Below are 19,274 nucleotides of genomic sequence, written 5' to 3' on the forward strand. Positions count from 1 at the left end.
ACTTCATCTCCCTAAATGGAATGACAGTAGAACAGAAAAACCTTTTTCTATCTCCAGAAGGGAATTGTGGCAGGAGAATAGGAGCTTTACGGGGAATTACTGGTATTACCAAAGGCTTTTCAAAATAGACTTGAAATGAATAGCTGTGCGCTCATTTTATTACTGCCTTGTGAGTTTACATTTTGTTTTTGTGCGGTGTTTTTCTCCCCCTTATGAGACGGTTGCTAGGGCTTGTGAGCAAATAACCTTTATTGTGTTGAATTTGGGACTGAACATAATTATCTCATAATTTGGGTTCAGAGTGCCATTTTTGACAGTTGTATTATGCGCTTTTAGAGGAAAATTGAGGCCACATGCGGTAAGCTGCTTCCTATTCAGTTGCCCTTCAAGTTATGGTGTCTCAGCTTTCCCTTCCCCCATTACTCGGCAGCACTGCAGCCTCGGGACCAGATGCTGCCGGAGGCAATCATATGATCCAGTGTGGGTACCACCACACTCCAGCACCATCTCCTCTGAAAAGACCCTGCCCCTGTCAGTGCCTTTTCCCAGATGACTCTGTGGACATGCATCTCTAGTGATGCTCCTATCAGGAAAGTTGTGAGTCAACAGAAGTTTTGTCAATTGCATCAATGTTCCTAGCAACCTCCTTGACCATTTCAGAGATGCTTCATCTTCATTTCTGACTTGTCTGTCTTGTGGGCGGCACTTTTTCCCTAACCTGTCCTACAGCATTTCTATAAAGGAGGGTAATGCACTGTGAACAAGCTCTTAAATGTACCAGGAGAGCACACTGCTTACAGAAATCCTTAAATAACCGTCTTTTTTTTTTTTTCCTGTTCCTTCCTATTGCCTAGCAGACATTTGGGTTCACCTAGAAGCAGGTCGCGAGAAAAGAGTTAAAGGGCAGATGGTTTATTAGAGAAGGCACGCCAGGAAACACCAGTTGTTGTTGTTGTTCGTTCACTCCGTTGGGTTCAATTCTTTGTTGCTGCAGCATGCCAGGTTCCCTGTCCTTCACTGTTACCCAGAGTTTGTTCAGATCCGTGTCCATTGAGTCGGTGATGCCATCCAACACCAGGAGGAGAGGGAGAGTGGATACAGGCAAGGGGAGGAAGTCAATACGAGGTGCATCTTGGAGCTGGTTCCTACTTAGGCAAGGTAGTGGGCCTCGATCCTTCCGGGAACTCTAGGAAGCAGTGTAAAGACACCCCTCAGATCTGTGCCATGTGAGGGTGAGGAACTAGGGTTATTTATATCAGACTCCTTCAGTCACTGGTGGAGGGCTGCTTCTGGGGGAGAGAGTGGATGATATTTAATCAGTTCCTAGCACTCTACCTTCTACCCAGGCAGGGCTGTCGAAATCCAAGACAGCTCTTGGATGGTAAATGCTGGCAAATGGAAGCCAGGCCAAATGTAAGTGGCTGTGGGCAGGACACCAGCGCATCTGCTACACTCAGCTTCTCCGTCATGCCTGGGAGTTACTACACCCACTCTTCTTCATCGTTAAGTGTCTTCTAGCTGAATTCTCTGCAAATCAGAAAAAGGTTCTTAGAAACTTATTATTAGGAAAGTGAAGTTTTCCTTCAAAATATTTTCTTTATATAGAAACACTAGGAAATGGAACCAGTGGCCACAGCCAAGGCTTAACATCAAGCCTTTTCAAAATGCTCCATCCATCACTTGCAGTGGATATTTTTTATTGGGGTATAGTTGCTTTACAATGTTGTATTAGTTTCTGCTGTACAGCAAAGTGAATCAGCTATATATATTTATATCCACTCCTTTTTTGGATTTCCTTCGCATTAAGGTCACCACAGAGCACTGAGTAGAATTTCCTATGCTATATTCAGTTGTTGTTTAGTTGCTAAGTCACGTCCAACTCTTTTGCAACCCCATGGACTGTGGCCCACCAGGCTTCTCGGTCCATGGGATTTCCCAGGTAAGAATACTGGAGTGGGTTGCCATTTCCTTCTCCAGGGGATCTTCTTGACCCAGGGATTGAACCTGTGTCTCCTGCCTTGGCAGGCAGATTGTTTCCTGCTGAGCCACCAGGGAAGCTGTGCTATACAGTAGGTTCTCGTTAATTATCTGTTATACAAAGTAATGTGTACATGTCAATCCCAATCTCCCAGTTCATCCCACCCCTTTCCCCTCCTTGGTATCCATATGTTTGTTTTCTATGTATCTTAGACAATTTTTGAAAGTGTGTGCGTATCTCTGGGTACCTCATGAACCATGGTGTGGCAGGCAGACCATCTATAACTTGCCCAAGTAGGCAGGGCTCCAACAGAGGTATGGGATGCTGTCCTTTGCAGCTGGTACTTACAAAACACCGACAACTGAAGAGAGTGATTAAACCCAGGCATCCTAGTATCTATATCTTGGAGGCCCTGGAGCCTCACGTTCCCGGTGAGTCCTGCTTTGTCTTTATCCGTAATGGCTCTCTGGCAGCTGAACAAACCATGCCTTGGGTGGTTTCCTACTATTTTGAGGGTTGAAGAGTCTACGTTCCTAACATAGCATCAGATGAGGATCTTGGTGCTGAGAATTAAGCTCATGGAGTCTCTATTGCACAGAGATACTACACATGAGTGGAGCTGAACTTCCCTCACAGGCATACTGATGGACTGGCATTTGGCAAAATGGACTGCAGGTCAGTTCTGCATCAGATCTGCCTAAGTGGCAGCCTGTATCAGATCCAGGGACCATTTCTATGCTGACTCCTCATTCTAGTCCCTGATGTGTAATTTGTGAGGTTTCAGAGCTAGAAAAAAACTTTAAAGATCATCCAGCCAACCTGTTTTGCTGATAAGGACCCTGCATTCCACCGTGGTTGAGTCACTAAACCCAAAGTCAAACAGGGAGTCAAGAGCTGGGCTGAAGGGAGAGAAAGCCAGTCTCTTCTCACTTCCCATGCAGTTAATAAAGCAGCAGAGGTTCTCAGTGGATTCAGGAGAAGTAAACGTTTGGGGCCACATTTATTTCTAGTATACCTGCTCAGGACAGTGCAAGGCTGTCTGGGAAGCTGAAGACTGAGACTCTCATGGCTCTCACACTGAGCTCTTTGCTTCCCAGCTCCCTTCCCTTACTTCCACTCCCCATTCATTCTCCATCCTATTTTCACTCCTTTTGTTTGTTTTTGGTGCCACAACCCAGGAACTATTTTCTCTCTCTTCTTATAGCTCATGTCCTTCATCCCAACTCCCTAATTCCCTTCCTCCACCATTTCTCTGTTCCCACTCTATCAGGTTCTTCCTCTTCTGTACTACTGTATTTCTCTTTCTCATATTTATCTATCACGTCTCTTAGCTGCCCTTTCCTAGGCTCCCTGGCTCTCCCCCTCTGCCATCTTGGATCCTGGAAGCATACTTGGTTATATGGTGGTAGGCAGCTTCTGTGATAGCCAATGATCCCCGGCTGGTCTCCATGCCCTCATGGAATCTCTTTCCTCTTGGTACAGGATGGACCTTGTATTAAATAACTCAGTTCTAGTGAATAAAATATGACCAAAATGATGGGACATCATTTGTAAGCTTAGGTTTAAAGAGGCTGTGGCTTCCATCTTTGACTATGAGGAAGCCAGCTGCCATGTTGTAAACTGTCCTACTGAGAGGCCCACGGAACAAGGACCTGAAATCTCCAGCTAACAGCCAGCGAGGATCTCAGGTCGGCTTACCATCACAGGAGTGATCTTCTTCTTGTGGAGCCTGGAGACAACTGCAGCCCCTCTGATACCTTGATGGTAGCCTGTGAGAGACCCCCAAGTCTGAGGCCCCCTGTTGAGATGCTCTTGGATTCCTGACCCACAGAAACTGTAACATGATAAATTAAAAAAAAAATTTTAAGTACTGTCAATTTACAATGTTGAAATCTCTGCACCCCTTTGAGAGCCTACCAGGCTCTTCTGTCCATAGGATTCTCCAGACAAGAAAACTGGAGTGGGTTGCCATGCCCTCCTCCAGCGGATCTTCCTGATCCAGGGATCGAACCCATGTCTCTTACGTCTCCTGTACTGGCAGGTGAGTACTTTACCACTAGCACCACTTGGGAAGCCCCTTTGGGTTACTACAAAATATTGAGTAGAGTTCCCTATGATATGTAGTAGGTCCTTGTTGATTATTTTAATAATAGTGAAGTGTTTGTTTTCAGCTGCTAAGTTTGGGGGGCAGTTGGTTATGCTGCAAAACTAAAAATGCACAGTTGTCCTTTACAGACCTCCCCTCAGAAGTGCCTGTGCTCTCTGAGCAAGTTGCTGTGCTGGCTGGGCCTCAGTCTCCCCATCTGTGAGGCCTGGGGCTTAGAGGCTAGTGAGTGTCCCAAGTCTCCTGTCCACAAGGCTGTGTAGCCTGTGAAGTTGCAACAAGCCCTGTCTATTCAACTGTTCAGCATAGGAAGCCTGGTTAAACCTGCACGTCTTTGTACGTTAAGCTCCACATCTTTATATTTGCCTCAGATTTTTCATCCTAGTATCTGAGGTCTGTTTCTAATTTCTGACAGAATCGCAGTGGCCCATTGTGTGCCTCGCTCGGCCTGACACACCAGTTGCATTTTGGAGTCACGGCTATTGTCTTTTTCACCGCTAATCTCTTGTTTTGCAAAATCCCCATAGAACCTGTGAACAGAGAGAGTTGCCCTGGTGCCTGATCCAGGCACTCTGTGGCCCCCAAACAGGGTTGGATGATAGACAGACAGACAGCCTGTCTGCCACCCGAGGCATCTTTTCTTGCTTAAAAACTTGCTCCCCAGATTGCAGACTCCTTTCCAATGCTAGCAAAGACTGGAACATATTAAATAAGAGCAGAGCTGAAATTGGATGGAATGTCTCAGCCACTTAGATTCAGACCTCTTTCTGGGGAGCACGTGAGAAGGGGCTGGATGCGTGAATAACGTAGAAGATGTCTTCCATACCTGTCTCATACCATTCAAGCCTTAAGCAATGGTAACACAGTTTTTCTTAAACACGGCCTATAGCCCAGGATCCATCACTTATATATGGTGTCCATGGCAACCAGGCAATGGTATGGGATCCCTTCTCACTGGGGAATTCCTTTTATGGCGCATTTCCGAAACCAGCATGGCCAGTACACGAGTCTGCAGTTTCCCAGTTGCTTAGCAACCAGCTCCTATGCTCTAGTCACTAGGAACAGTAGACAGTTAAAAAACTGTTTGTCATCAGAATCATATGTTACATTCTCTCTACTTTGTCTCTTTAGAATCAAATAATTAGTGTGTGATAAGGATGCAGGAAAGGGCACCCACTCCCTGCGGTTAATGCCTCCACTGCTCCTGGCGGGCTGCTGCAGGCAGAGGGAGGGAGGAAAAATGTTAGCATGCTTTTGGCTGGTAATTAAGCAGTGCAAGCCATCTGCACATTGAAAGCTCTACATTTTTCACATCTCGTGGGGGCATCGAGTAAGTACAGGGCCAGCAATCTGTGTACTTCATTCCCTCCCCAAAGCAGAAAAGCCAGGCTTCACCCACAGGTGTTCACTGGACCACCGCTCCTTGGCTGACATTCCTGGGAGGGCTGAGTTGGTTTGTTGGGTTTTTGGTAGAAAGGCAAGGAAGGAGGCCATGTGGCCCCCTTGAGTGACAGCCTTGGTTTTCAACCAGGGGTGATTTTGCCCCCTCTCTCTTTCAGGTGACATTTGGCAAGATCTGCAGACATTTTTGGTTGTCATAACTGGTGGGGGAGGGGGATGTTATTGCTAACTAGCGGGTAGAGACCAGGGATGTTGCTAACCATTCTATGATGTTTAGGCAGAGGACAGTCCCCAACAACAAATTAGTAGCCTACCCACAATGCCAGTGTGCCGAGGTTGAGAAACCTCAACATTTAGAGAAATCAGAAGATCTATCCGCCTTGTTAAAAACCAACACAATAGCCGACTAGACAAGACAACTGTCAAAATGTTGACAAGGTAAAGATGGGACTGATGAAAATCCATTGAGTAGACAATTCCAGGGACTTCTCTGGTGGTTCAGTGGTTAAGACTTCACCTTCCAATGCAGGGGGCAAGGGTTCGATCCCTGGTCAGGGAGCTAAGACCCCACATGCCTCATGGCCACTAAACCAAAACATAAAACAGAAGCAATATTGTAACAAATTCCATAAAGACTTTTGAAAAATAGACAATTCCAACTGGAATTTCTGTATGCATGGGACTCCTCTGCCCCTGCCAGCACTCACTTGGCACGTGTAGAGCAAAGTCCCCCAGGAGTTTGTGGCAATGGAGGAACCTCTGAGGTTGCCTCCCTGTAGGAAAGAGAGAGAAAAGGGATGCAGCTTTGGCATTAGACAGATTGGGTTTCACATAACGAGTCCCTTGACTATGCACTGGGGCCTCTTAGTAAAAGACCTAAGAAGACTGTCTTCTCAACTCCAAAATGGGTTTTGTGAGAGCTACGTGTCAGAACACGTGAAAGCCCTGACCCCCATCCTGCTCTATTTCCCTTTGTGTCTCAGCCCCAGGACCCCAATTGTTCTTTCTTGTACTTTGAACTTTTGAGGAATATGAACAAATGTGCTGATCTTACAATGACTGAGGTCATTTTATTTAGCAATGAGTCAAGGACAGAAGCATCATTTGGAGGACTGTTGGCTGGTTGGGTGTGTGTGCACGCACATGCCTGCTCAGTCATGTCCAAGTCTATGACCCCATGGGCTGTAGCCCACCAGGCTCCTCTGTTCATGGGGATTTTCCAGGCAAGAATACAGGAGTGGGTTGCCATTTCCTTCTCCAAGGGATTGTCCCAACTCAACACAGGATCAAACCTGTGTCTCTTGCTTTGGCAGGCAGAATCTTTACCACTGCACCGCCTGGGAAATCCAGTGTTACCATTGAGAGTGTTACATTGCCTCCATCTTACTGGTTCTGTGACCCTGCAGAGTTATTTAACCTATCTGAGCAATTTCTTGTCTATGAAATGGGGATAATTATTACCTCTTGTGTTATTAAAAAGATTAAAGATCATGTATAAAGTGCCTAGCCTGGTATCCAATAAAAGGTAGGCACTTGATAATATGACAATATACATATCATGCAGGCACCTTACCTTATTTTTTTTAAGATTGGCATGTGTAATTCTAACCCAAGATCTTTTCCACTGATGCTGAGAATTAAGCTAATGCTGTGTGTTAGGAAGACACAACTGGCCTCTCTATTTCATCTATGACAATCAGATTTCACTCAGTCATATATGGTAGTTCCAGTGGGCACAATATTATGTCAGCCCAATAGCCTGTCTGTTTGGAGGCTATTTCTATTTTCAGTCTGTGCTACCTCTTTGGGGGGGGCGGGTAACGAATGCCATACATTTAGTAACCATTTTTTTACTTGCTTGAAATCCTGAGACTGTCTCAGGACAATTCCTAGTTCTAATAAGTGTATTTTGGTCTGTGTTCCTATTACCTGAACCTTTAGCAATTTTCTAGACTGTAGCACATCCCCTGTACCCTCCACCCTGTCCTAAAACAGAAGCCTGTCCAGTCTCTGGGCCACTTGAAATGCCTCATCACCTTTCTCAAAATTGCATCAACCCGAGCTACACATTCCTTACAAAGGTAATATTTTCTGTTTTTGTTCCTTATTCTTCCTAATAATTTCACAAAACACGTAGGCCTCTGTGGGCCCAGAGTCTTTGCTGCACACGCTTGCAATGAATCCCAAGTCCTTTTTCTGGGTCACAATAGCTGGTTCGTAGTGGCAGTGCCATCTTCTATAGTTTGTACTCTCCCTCCCTATCATGCCCTTATTCTCAGCAAAGTTTGTCTGCTAAGATTTTGCCCACTCAGCCAGCCTCATTTAATCTCACCCCCGTTGGTTTCTTGTTCAACACCCAACAGAGACAGTCTCAAATCTCTAAACACTTAGAAATTCCACTGCTTATTCCAGACGGTTGAGTGATCCCACCTAATTTTGCCCAATCGACTCAAGGAGTACAGCCCTCACATGTCACTGCTAAGATTTTTCTCTTCCATAGGGGGATAATCAAATGATAAATTTAGAGGTTGCTTGCTCATCTTTTCCAAGCAGAATGATAGACTCTCACCTGGAAGCTGCAACAACCAGGAATGGCAGAAGGATATTTCTCAGACATGCATGAGCCCAGCTCTCCAGAATGCAGCAAACAGGAGCCTCATTTCTGAACAAGTAACAGAAGCCAGATCCACAGTCACCCCATGGCTGTGAGTGGGGAAAGCTTGAGGTTTCCCAGGAGGACCAGAAGCACTCAAAAAATGTGGCAACCAGAGCAGTGGCTAAGAAAGAGTCCAGGCAGGTTGGGGGCATCAGGCAGCTGAGTGCTGACACCACGTTTGGGATCCAGGATGACAGGAGACTTAAAACAGGGTACTATCAGAGCTCTGAAACAAGGCAAGGTTTTATCAGGGGATGAATCTGAGTTCCAGGAATGAGAGTAGTACAACTGAACCGAGCTAAGACAGAGACTTAAAACAATAAAGTACAGGGGTTAACAGAGAGGGAGGGAAGGGGTTGATGGCTTCTCTGGGGGCAAAGAATCTTCTCTGTATTCCTGTAACACTAGTACAGGTTCCTAGAAGATCCGTCAGTTGATCAGTTAGCAGGTAATGTTGACCTATGTACTCTGTGGGCATCATGCTTTGCATAAAGTTCCAGCAGAATGCTAACCTCATGAGGTGCCCAAGAAAAACATTCTACAATCACTAAGTCTGGGATTTTTGCAAACTGCAAGTGCCTCGTGGAAATCTACAGTGTATATAAGCATTTTAGAAGCTCAAACTTCTATGTTATAGAAATCTGTGTGTTTTATTCAATGTTTCTCCAACAGTTAACAACAGGATTCTTTTGTTACATGAAAACGATGAGCATCCTGTGGACATATTGTGAGAGACATTGTTCTAGAGAATTCCTAACCTGGTGTTCCCAGGCCCTTCACAACCCGGGCCCACCCTTGTTTCCCAACTTTACCTTCCTTTATTTTCCTACATTCCAACCACATTGAACTCTTTCCCCTTGTACCCGCCCCTGTTTCACATTTCCTTCTTTACTGTTACAGCAAGTGATTCACATCTACCCCCAAAAAAGGAAAAAATGCTGAGCCTTTCTCACTTTGGCACCCCCCCCCACCATTTCTAGTTATCCTTTAAGGATAAACTCAAAAGAGACACTCTGCCCCAGCCTCCCTGTTTCTATAAATGCTCCATTTTCTCCTCTGATTCTTTGTGTCACTGTATCTGTTACTTTTAGAGCACTCAGTACTTTTTGATTTGTATGGCCATTTACGCCTTTCTTATTAGAAGACAATCCATGACAGATTCATTTTTATATTCCTAGCCAAGAATACAGCTCACTTGTAGGATTGTTCAAGGGAACAGAAAGTAAGAAGCTATGAACAACAACAACAAATGATGTCCAAGGCAGAAGTTTCTCAATGCTCAGGCTAGAGATGGCAGCTCCTCTGGCTCACCTATTGTCAACTTAGGCTCACCTTTGTGAACAGACTCATCTATCATCCTGTGATGCCCCTGAGGCCCAGATCGCCTCGTTCCCCCCAACCACCACCACCAGAATGCTTTTCAACACAGTGCTCTGGAGAGTCCTAATCAACAGGTCAGGGTTGGCATGACAGAGAAATCTAATTGTCATCACTGATTTGGACTTTTCCATGAAGTGAAAGTTAGAGTTTAGCAGGCTGAACATTGAGGTGGTAATAATTTGGATCAAGGACTGTCCATAACAGAAAAGAGCAATTAGCAAAACTATTCATTATACTTTCATGTTCATGTCTCATCTCAAGGCTAATTATTTGTATAATTAACGTGTTACCAAATGCAAATAATTGATGAGCCTGATCTCTTAGAATGGAACACGAGTCTTGTGAAATGTAAATAGCTGTGAATTACTAACAGTTTCCTTTACATCGCCTAATAGGGCAACGCCTGTAAAATTAAACCATTTTAGTGTAATCCCATGTATGCTAACAGACTGACAAAGTAAAACAATACGATGCATGCTTAAAGGCAATGAAAAAGCACAGGTTTTTAAATTCTCACTCTACTACTTTCTAGCTGTGACCTTGGGCAAGTTACTTAATCTCCGTTTACTCATGTTATTTATAAATCTCAGTTTCCGCATTTATGAAATGGGTGTAACAGTGGCCCCTAGTTCACAGGATTGTTGAGAATTAAATGAGGGTTGACTCATTTGTAAAGACTGCACAATAAATGAGAGCCATTGTTTTCATTATTATACTTTGTGTTGCTTGGATTTTATACAGAAAGAAATATTGGATACATGTATATGTGTAGCTGAATCCCTTCACTGGAACTATCACAACATTGTTAATTGGCTATACTGCAATACAAAATAAAAAATTCAAAACAAAAAAAATTCGAGGGAAAGGGAATGTATACAGATGTCCCTGCTACAACACCATCTATGTGTTCCTGTAAAGTTCCTATGGTGTACAGCATAGCCCATTGAAAAGAACTGGACTACCTGGGATAAAAAAAAAATAAGGTTGGGAAGACCACTCAAAAAACCAGTACAATTTTGTAACCCAAGCACTAACAAAAACAATGTCAGCACTAACAAAATAGTAGCCCTACTAAACCTTAGCTTGAACATTGCACACTGCATTCCTTGAATTCAGGGACTGCTGGTGCTTCTTTTGAGATAAAAGTCCTGGAGAACATTCATTTCTAAGAGGGATCAGTTTAATCAAAATTAAACATGTGATTTAAGGAGTAGTGTTGTAGTTTAAAGGGAAATGTCTTCACAGATTCATCGTCTGTACCCCGACTTCTCATAGAAAGCACAACATGATGATAACAGGGATTCTTAAAGTCACTGAATCAGTTACTTTTTGCAGCTAAAAAAATTCAGCTTTTCTTAGAGGTAGTTGCTATAAGAAAGAGTGCCTCTGTGTCTCTGGTTGCTTCAAAATATTAACATGCTAAGAAAAACAATTGCATAGGAAACAACATGACTTCCGTGTTATATCAATTCCCTATTTACCTATGGCAGGTAAGGTAATTCACATGTAAAACACATGTTAGCAGTACAGTTTGCATTGCCTATCTCCTACCAGTTGCTGTGACAGGAGCTAAGTATAATCATATGATTTAATCTGCACATTTTTAATCTAAGGTGGTGGGTATCCCTATCTCTGATAAGGCTCAGGGACATTAACTTGCCTGAGATCACAAATGCTTAAGTAGCAAAGCCAGAATTCCTCTTTGGAATCGAACTGATTCCCAAATTCACATTCTTTATGACATTATACCCTTAAGAGCAGATGGAACAGGAAAGCAGACAGATACCCCTGGCTGTGTGATGAATAAAAGCCTGATTCCTAACCACAAGTCACTAACATTTAATCTCATTTAATTCTCACAACACCCCTCCTACTTAGATATTCTTATCACCATTTTATAAATAAAACTGAAGCTCCAAGGAGTTACAATTGGCTGATAGCCAAGCCAGGATTCAAAATTAGTCCTATCCAGTTCCTAAACTGGGGTGTTTCTCCCTATGTCCTATATATGTCTTTATGTTTAAAGACAGCATTCCTAAATATCTTAGTGTGTCTGCCTGCTAGTTTTCTAAAAAGCTGAGTTATACATCTCCACTTTCCCCTTCTCTCAGTCAGTGAATTTCACTGCATCATGTGCACACACGTACACCTGGAAATCCCCACAGGTGCAATTTATCAAGCATGCTTCATAGCACAACCATAAAATACTAGCCTCTTTCAGTGTTTATTTTTCTCTTTGTGCTATTTAAATTTGCCTTTTAAACAGCCTAGAAGAGAACCTATAACTAGAAAACAGTTACCTACTTAGGATTCGAGAAAAGCAGTTTGTTAAGCAGAACATCATTTATTGATTCTGTTAATGTATTTTTATTTTGTAATTCTTAAAAATAAAAAACTACTATTGCCTTCTTGGTTAAAGGGGTGACAGTGTATTTGATCAACAAATATAAGATTTCTTTGCCATAATAATGCTGTTCTTCATATGGAAATGTGATACCAATCTATTGATTGGAAAGCTAAGTGAAATTAGGAAAACCATGCATCAGCAAAATGAGAAGTTAGAAGAAATAAATAAATCCTAGAGCTGAAAAATACAATGACCGAACTGAAGAATTCAACAGAGTCTCAAAAGTAGACTCAATTCTGCAGAAGAAAGAATCAGTGACCTAGAAGACAGGACACTTGAAAGGTGAAAGAATGAAAGAGTGAAAAAAGCCTATAGAACCTGTGGGATATAATCAGTGGAAGCAATATTTGCATTATGAGAATTCTAGAAAGACAAGAGAAAAATGAACAAAGTATGTTTAAGGCAGTAATGGCTGGACTTCCAGTGGTTGAGAATCCACCTGCCAATGCAGAGGATCGCTGATCTGGGAATGCTGCAGAGCAACCAAGCCCATGGGCCACAACTACTGAGCTTGTGCTCTAGAGCGTGTGAGCCACTGTTAAACTGCGTGCTGCAAATACTGAAGTCCTCACACCTAGAGCCTGTGCTCCACAGCAAGAGGAGCCACCACAGTGAGAAGCCCACGTGACACACAGAGCCGCCCCCACTCACTGAAACTAGAGAAAGCCCACAAGCAACAAAGACCCAGCACAGCCAAAAATATATATTTTTTTATTTTTAGAAGTTTTAATAATGGCTCAAAACTTCCCCAACTTTGGGAAAGAAATGGACATCTAGATCCATGAGGCCCAAAGGACCTCAAATAAGTTGACCTTAAATAGGGTGACACCAGGACACATCATCATTAAATTGTCAAAAGTCAAAGAAAGAATTTTGAATGCAGCAAAATAAAAGAGAAGGTATCTCACAAGTTTATCAGTAGATTTCTCAACAGAAACTCTTTAGGCCAGAAGAGAATGGCATGATAAATTCAAAATATTCTGAATGTTTTTTGATACCAGTATGCTTTGATTTCTTTATCTTATTATCTTGTGTAACTTCTACAGGTTTCTCCCTTGTGGGTATCATGAGGCTTTTATAAAACAAGTTAAAATACCCTATTTTAAAGTGATAACCTCAATAGAATTCTCAGACTTTACACTTCTCATTCTCCAACCCCCTCCCCCCATCTTTTAGATTATGTTGTTGGTTTATGTACAATTTATAGTGACAGAAAAAAAAATAAAACTATCAACCGAGAATTCTATACCAGGCAAAGTTGTCCTTGAGAAATATAGGAGAAATAAAGCCTTTCCCAAACAAATGGTGAGGGAGTTCATCATTAGACCAGCCTTACCAGAAATGCTAAAGGGAGTTCTTTGAGTGGAAATAAAAGGATTCCACTCAACATCATAAAAACATAAGAAGGCAATGTAAAACTCACTGCTATTGGTAAATATATAGTCGAAGTTAGATTCTGTAATATGGTAACAGCAGTGTGTAATTCACTTACAACCCTAGTTTAAGAGTTAAAAAATGCTGCCACTTCCTCTGACCACACCAGTCCCAGTGGGTTGGTGCCCTGCCTGATGCCAGTCCACCCCCACCCCCTGGGCAGGTGAGTGCACTCTGGGGCAGCCTCAGCAGCAGATGCTGGTGGGAGGCCCCCACACAGAGGTGGGGGCGAAACCACAGCTGAGCCTCAGAGGCTGTGCAAGCAGAGCTGAGAGATCTCCTTGCAGCTGTAGGAACCATAGATTTACACCCCCGCTGTTGGCTTTGTAAAGTCAGTACCTGGGGAACATCCAAATGGGGGATGGGTCTGGCTTTAGCAGATGTGGGCTTTGTGAGCAAGTACACATAGGGATTGGACCAGGCCAGAATCTGAGCTTCCTCCGTAACTCCCAGAGCAGGTCCAAGTGCATGATTGCTGCAGTCCAGGGACCTGACTTCAGTGAATCTGCACAGGTGGCCTGGTGAAAACAATGCCTGAGAGACATCAGGGCCAACTGCCAGCATACTCACGGTTAAGGTGGGGCTGAGAGCAGTTCCAGTGACAGTGCAATTTGTGAGCACAATGGGTGAAAAGTGACACAGCAGAATACACTCACAGGTGAACAGCTCAAGAGGAGGAAAACCCAGTGACCTCTCTCAGTGAGAGTGCTCCAATTCTGCCTACCTCACACTGAAATCAGCAACACAGCTTAGAAACAGATCTGGGGCTCCCTATTCCAACAACTTTCTTATCTCTTCTTGCTATTCTTTGGAACTCTGTATTCAGATGTTTATATCTTTCCTTTTCTCCTTTGCTTTTTGCTTCTCTTCTTTTCACAGCTATTTGTAAGGCCTCCCCAGACAGCCATTTTGCTTTTTGGCATTTCTTTTCTATGGGAATGGTCTTGATCCCTGTCTCCTGTACAATGTCATGAACCTCATTCCATAGTTAACATTTCATGCAAAGATGAGCTTGATAAAGGACAGAAATGGTATGGACCTAACAGAAGCAGAAGATATTAAGAAGAGATGGCAAGAATACACAAGAGAACTGTACAAAAAAGATCTTCACGACCCAGATAATCACGATGGTGTGATCACTGACCTAGAGCTAGACATCCTGGAATGTGAAGTCAAGTGGGCCTTAGAAAGCATCACTACGAACAAAGCTAGTGGAGGTGATGGAAATCCAGTTGAGCTATTTCAAATCCTGAAAGATGATGCTGAGAAAGTGCTGCACTCAATATGCCAGCAAATTTGGAAAACTCAGCAGTGGCCACAGGACTGGAAAAGGTCAGTTTTCATTTCAATCCCAAAGAAAGGCAATGCCAAAGAATGCTCAAACTACTGCACAATTGCACTCATCTCACACACTAGTAAAGTAATGCTCAAAATTCTCCAAGCCAGGCTTCAGCAATATGTGAACCGTGAACTTCCTGGTGTTCAAGCTGGTTTTAGAAAAGGCAGAGGAACCAGAGATCAAATTGCCAACATCCGCTGGATCATGGAAAAAGCAAGAGAGTTCCAGAAAAACATCTATTTCTGCTTTATTGACTATGCCAAAGCCTTTGACTGTGTGGATCACAATAAACTGTGGGAAATTCTGAAAGAGATAGGAATACCAGACCACCTAATCTGCCTCTTGAGAAATTTGTATGCAGGTCAGGAAGCAATAGTTAGAACTGGACATGGAACAACAGACTGGTTCCAAATAGGAAAAGGAGTTCGTCAAGGCTGTATATTGTCACCCTGTTTATTTAACTTATATGCAGAGTACATCATGAGAAACGCTGGACTGGAAGAAGCACAAGCTAAAATCAAGATTGCTGGGAGAAATACCAATAACCTCAGATATGCAGATGACACCACCCTTATGGCAGAAAGTGAAGAGGAACTCAGAAGCCTCTTGATGAAGGTGAAAGTGGAGAGTGATAAAGTTGGCTTAAAGCTCAACATTCAGAAAATGAAGATCATGGCATCCCGTCCCACCACTTCATGGGAAATAGATGGGGAAACAGTGGAAACAGTGTCAGACTTTATTTTTCTGGGCTCCAAAATCACTACAGATGGTGACTGCAGCCATGAAATTAAAAGATGCTTACTCCTTGGAAGGAAAGTTATGGCCAACCTAGATAGCATATTCAAAAGCAGAGACATTACTTTGCCAACAAAGGTTCGTCTAGTCAAGGCTATGGTTTTTCCTGTGGTCATGTATGGATGTGAGAGTTGGACTGTGAAGAAGGCTGAGCGCCGAAGAATTGATGCTTTTGAACTGTGGTGTTGGAGAAGACTCTTGAGAGTCCCTTGGACTGCAAGGAGATCTAACCAGTCCATTCTGAAGGAGATTAGCTCTGGGATTTCTTTGGAAGGAATGATGCTAAAGCTGAAACTCCAGTACTTTGGCCACCTGATGCGAAGAGTTGACTCATTGGAAAAGACTCTGATGCTGGGAGGGATTGGGGGCAGGAGGAGAAGGGGACGACAGAGGATGAGATGGCTGGATGGCATCACTGACTCAATGGACATGAGTCTCAGTGAACTCCGGGAGTTGGTGATGGACAGGGAGGCCTGGTGTGCTGCGATTCATGGGGTCGCAAAGAATCGGACACGACTGAGCGACTGATCTGATCTGATTCCAACAACTAGGGAGCAAACCCTACCCCTGACAGGGTAGTAACAACCACAGATCAAGGGGGAGGCCCCATTCAACATGCAGTGCAGACTCAAGTCACCACAACATCAGTCATACCTCCTATCAAGGGATAATGTCCTGCATACATTCAGAAAAGAGGTGGAAGACACTTATACTATAAACAGCCCTTGCATCAAAAAGTATTAAAGTCATACAGGCTACACAGGGAAGTTCCCACATAAAAATAGCCCTCCAAATCAGTCCTGAGGGTCAGGCATTGGGAGGAAGAACTCCAAGAGCATTTGGCTTTGAAGGCTAGCAGAGACTGAGTGCAGGAGCTCCATATGGCTGGGAGAAACAGAGGTTCCACTCTTGGAGGGTGTATTCAAGACTCTGTGTGTAGTGGGACCCAACAGAAAGCAGTACCTCCATAGGAACTGGGGCTAGACCTAACTAGGGGTCTTGAAGGATCTTCTTTAGAGGCAGAGGTTGACTAGCTCACTTGGGGGCAAGGACACTGCTGGCAGAGACCCTAAGGAATATTGATCAGCATTAGCTCTCCAAATGGTCCCGATTTTGGCACCAAGACCAGGCCTCACCAACCATCTACAGGTTCCAGAGCTGGAATGCCTCAGGCCAAACAATGAGCAAGACAGGAACACAGCCCCACCCATTAGCAGACAGGCTGCCTTAAGTCATACTGAGCTCACAACTTCCTCAAAACACACCATATGACACAGCCCTGCCCACCAAAGGGATAAGACCCAGCTCCACCCACCACAGGGCAGACAGCAGTTCCTTCCACCAGAAAGCCCCCATAAGCCCCTGGACCAGCCTCATCCACCATAGGGCAGACACCAGGCATAGCAATAATTATGATCCTCAGGCTGCAGACAGGTGACCACAAGCACAGAAAGTTAGATAAAATGAGATGACAGAGAAATTTGTTGCAAAGAAACAAGGTAAAAATCCACAAGAACAACTAAATCCAAGAGAAGATAGGCAATCTACCTGAAAAAAAAATTCAGAGTAATGATAGTAAAGATGATTTTAAAAATCTCAGAAAAAGAATAGAGGCACATCTTCCCTAGTGGCTCAGTTGGTAAAGAATTTGTCTGTAATGCAGGAGACCATTTGCCAATGCAGGAGGCAGAGGTTCAGTCCCTGGGTCAGGAAGATACCCTGGAGAAGGAAATGGTGACCCACTCCAGTATTCTTGCCTGGGAAACCCCACGGACAGAGGAGCCTGATGGGCTACAGTCCATGGGCTCACAAGAGTTGGACCCAACTTAACGATGAAACCATCACCACAGATAAAGAAGATACAAGAAATGCTTAACAAGGAGCCAGAATATTTAGAACAAACAGAAATGAACAATAAAATAACTGAAATGAAAAATACACTACTACTTCTACTAGTACTACTACTACTACTAAGTCGCTTCAGTCATGTCCGACTCTGTGCGACTCCACAGACGGCAGCCCGCCAGGCTCCACTGTCCCTGGGATTCTCCAGGCAAGAACACTGGAGTGGGTTGCCATTTCCTTCTCCAATGCATGAAAGTGAAAAGTGAAAATGAAGTCGCTCAGTCATATCCGACTCTTCGCAACCCCAGGGACTGCAGCCTACCAGGCTCTTCTGTCCATGGGATTTTCCAGGCAAGAGTACTGGAGTGGGGTGCCATTGCCTTCTCCAGAAAAATACACTGGAAGGAATCAAAAGCAAAATAAATGAGGCAGAAGAACAAATAAGTGAGCTGAAAGATAGGATGGTAGAAATCACTGTCACAGAACAAAGAAAAAATAATGAAAAGAAATGAGACAGTCCCAGAGATTTCTGGGACAATATTAAATGCACCAACATTAACATTATAGGAATTGCAGAAGGAGAAAAGAAAGAGAAAAGACCTTAGAAATATTTGAAGACATTATAGCTGAAAACTTCTCTAACATGAGAAAGGAAACACAAGAAGCACAGAGTTCCATATAGGATGAACTCAAAGGGTAACACACTGAGACACATATTAATCAAATTGACAAAAAATTAAAGACAAAGAAAAAAAAATCAAAACCAACAAGGGAAAAGCAACAAATAGCATACAAGGAATTACTGTAGGGTTACCAGCTAATTTTTCAGAAGAAACTCTGCAGACCAGAAGGAAGTGTCACAATATGTTTCAAGTGATGAAAGGGGAAAATCTGCAAACAAGAATATTCTACCAGCAAGGCTGTCATTCAGATTCAATGGAAAATCAAAAGCTTTACAGACAAGCAAAAGCTGAAAGAATTCAGTACAACCAAGCCAGCTTTGGGCTTCTCTGATAGCTCAGTTGGTAAAGAATCCATCTGCAATGCAGGAAACCCTGATTCGATTCCTGGGTCAGGAAGATATGCTAGAGAATGGATAGGCTACTCACTCCAGGATTCTTGGGCTTCCCTTGTGGCTCAGCTGGTACAGAATCCACCTGCAGTGTAGGAGACCTGGGTTCGATTCCTCGGTTGGGAAGATCCCCTGGAAAAGGGAAAGGCTACCCACTCCAGTATTCTGGCCTGGAGAATTTCATGGACTGTATAGTCCATGGGTTGCAAAGAGTCGGACATAACTGAGAGACTTTCACTTCCACACAAGCTTTACAACAAATGCTAAAGAACTTCCCTAGGTGGGAAACAGACCAACAACTTAAAACAACCTTGTGTGTGTGTGTATGTGTGTGGACTGCTATATCAAAACCTCATTGAAACAGCAAACCAAAGGACTACAATACATGCATGAAAAAGAAAACACAATCGAAACACAACACTAAAGATAGTCATCAGATCACAACAGAACAAAAGAAGGGAAGAAAAAAGACCTATCAAAACAAAAAACAAAACCACAAACAATTAAGAAAGTGCCAATAAGAAAATATATATCAATAATTACCTTACCTGTAAATAGATTAACCAAAAAGAAATAGAAATTATAAAAACAGACTAATCACAAGTAATGAAATTGAAACTGTGATGAAAAAATTCCCAATAAACAAAAGTCCAGTACCAGCTGACTTCACAGAAAAATTCTATTAAACACTTAGGGAAGAGTTAATACCTATCCCACTGAAACTCTTACAAAAAATTGCAGAGGAAAGAAAACTCCCAAGCTCATTCTACCAGGCCACCATCACCCCATTATAGGAACCAAATATACTACCAAAAAAAAAAAAAAAACCACTATAAGGTCAATATCACTGATGAACAAAAATG

At 43.3% G+C, this 19,274-nt stretch overlaps 1 long non-coding RNA gene across 2 annotated transcripts in view; it reads right to left on the minus strand.

The window, feature by feature from the left end:
- Positions 1–815: 815 nt before the first annotated feature.
- Positions 816–19,274, minus strand: part of LOC138992030 (uncharacterized) — a 102,401-nt gene continuing 83,942 nt past the window's right edge. For both annotated transcript variants that reach the window (XR_011467833.1, XR_011467834.1), the window contains 2 exons: positions 3,677–3,812; positions 816–1,527 (listed from right to left, as the gene is read on the minus strand). This is a non-coding gene — a long non-coding RNA (uncharacterized lncRNA). The remainder of the gene's footprint in view (positions 1,528–3,676; positions 3,813–19,274) is intronic.

Source organism: Bos mutus, chromosome 19, assembly GCF_027580195.1.
Source record: "Bos mutus isolate GX-2022 chromosome 19, NWIPB_WYAK_1.1, whole genome shotgun sequence".
NCBI lineage: Eukaryota > Metazoa > Chordata > Mammalia > Artiodactyla > Bovidae > Bos > Bos mutus.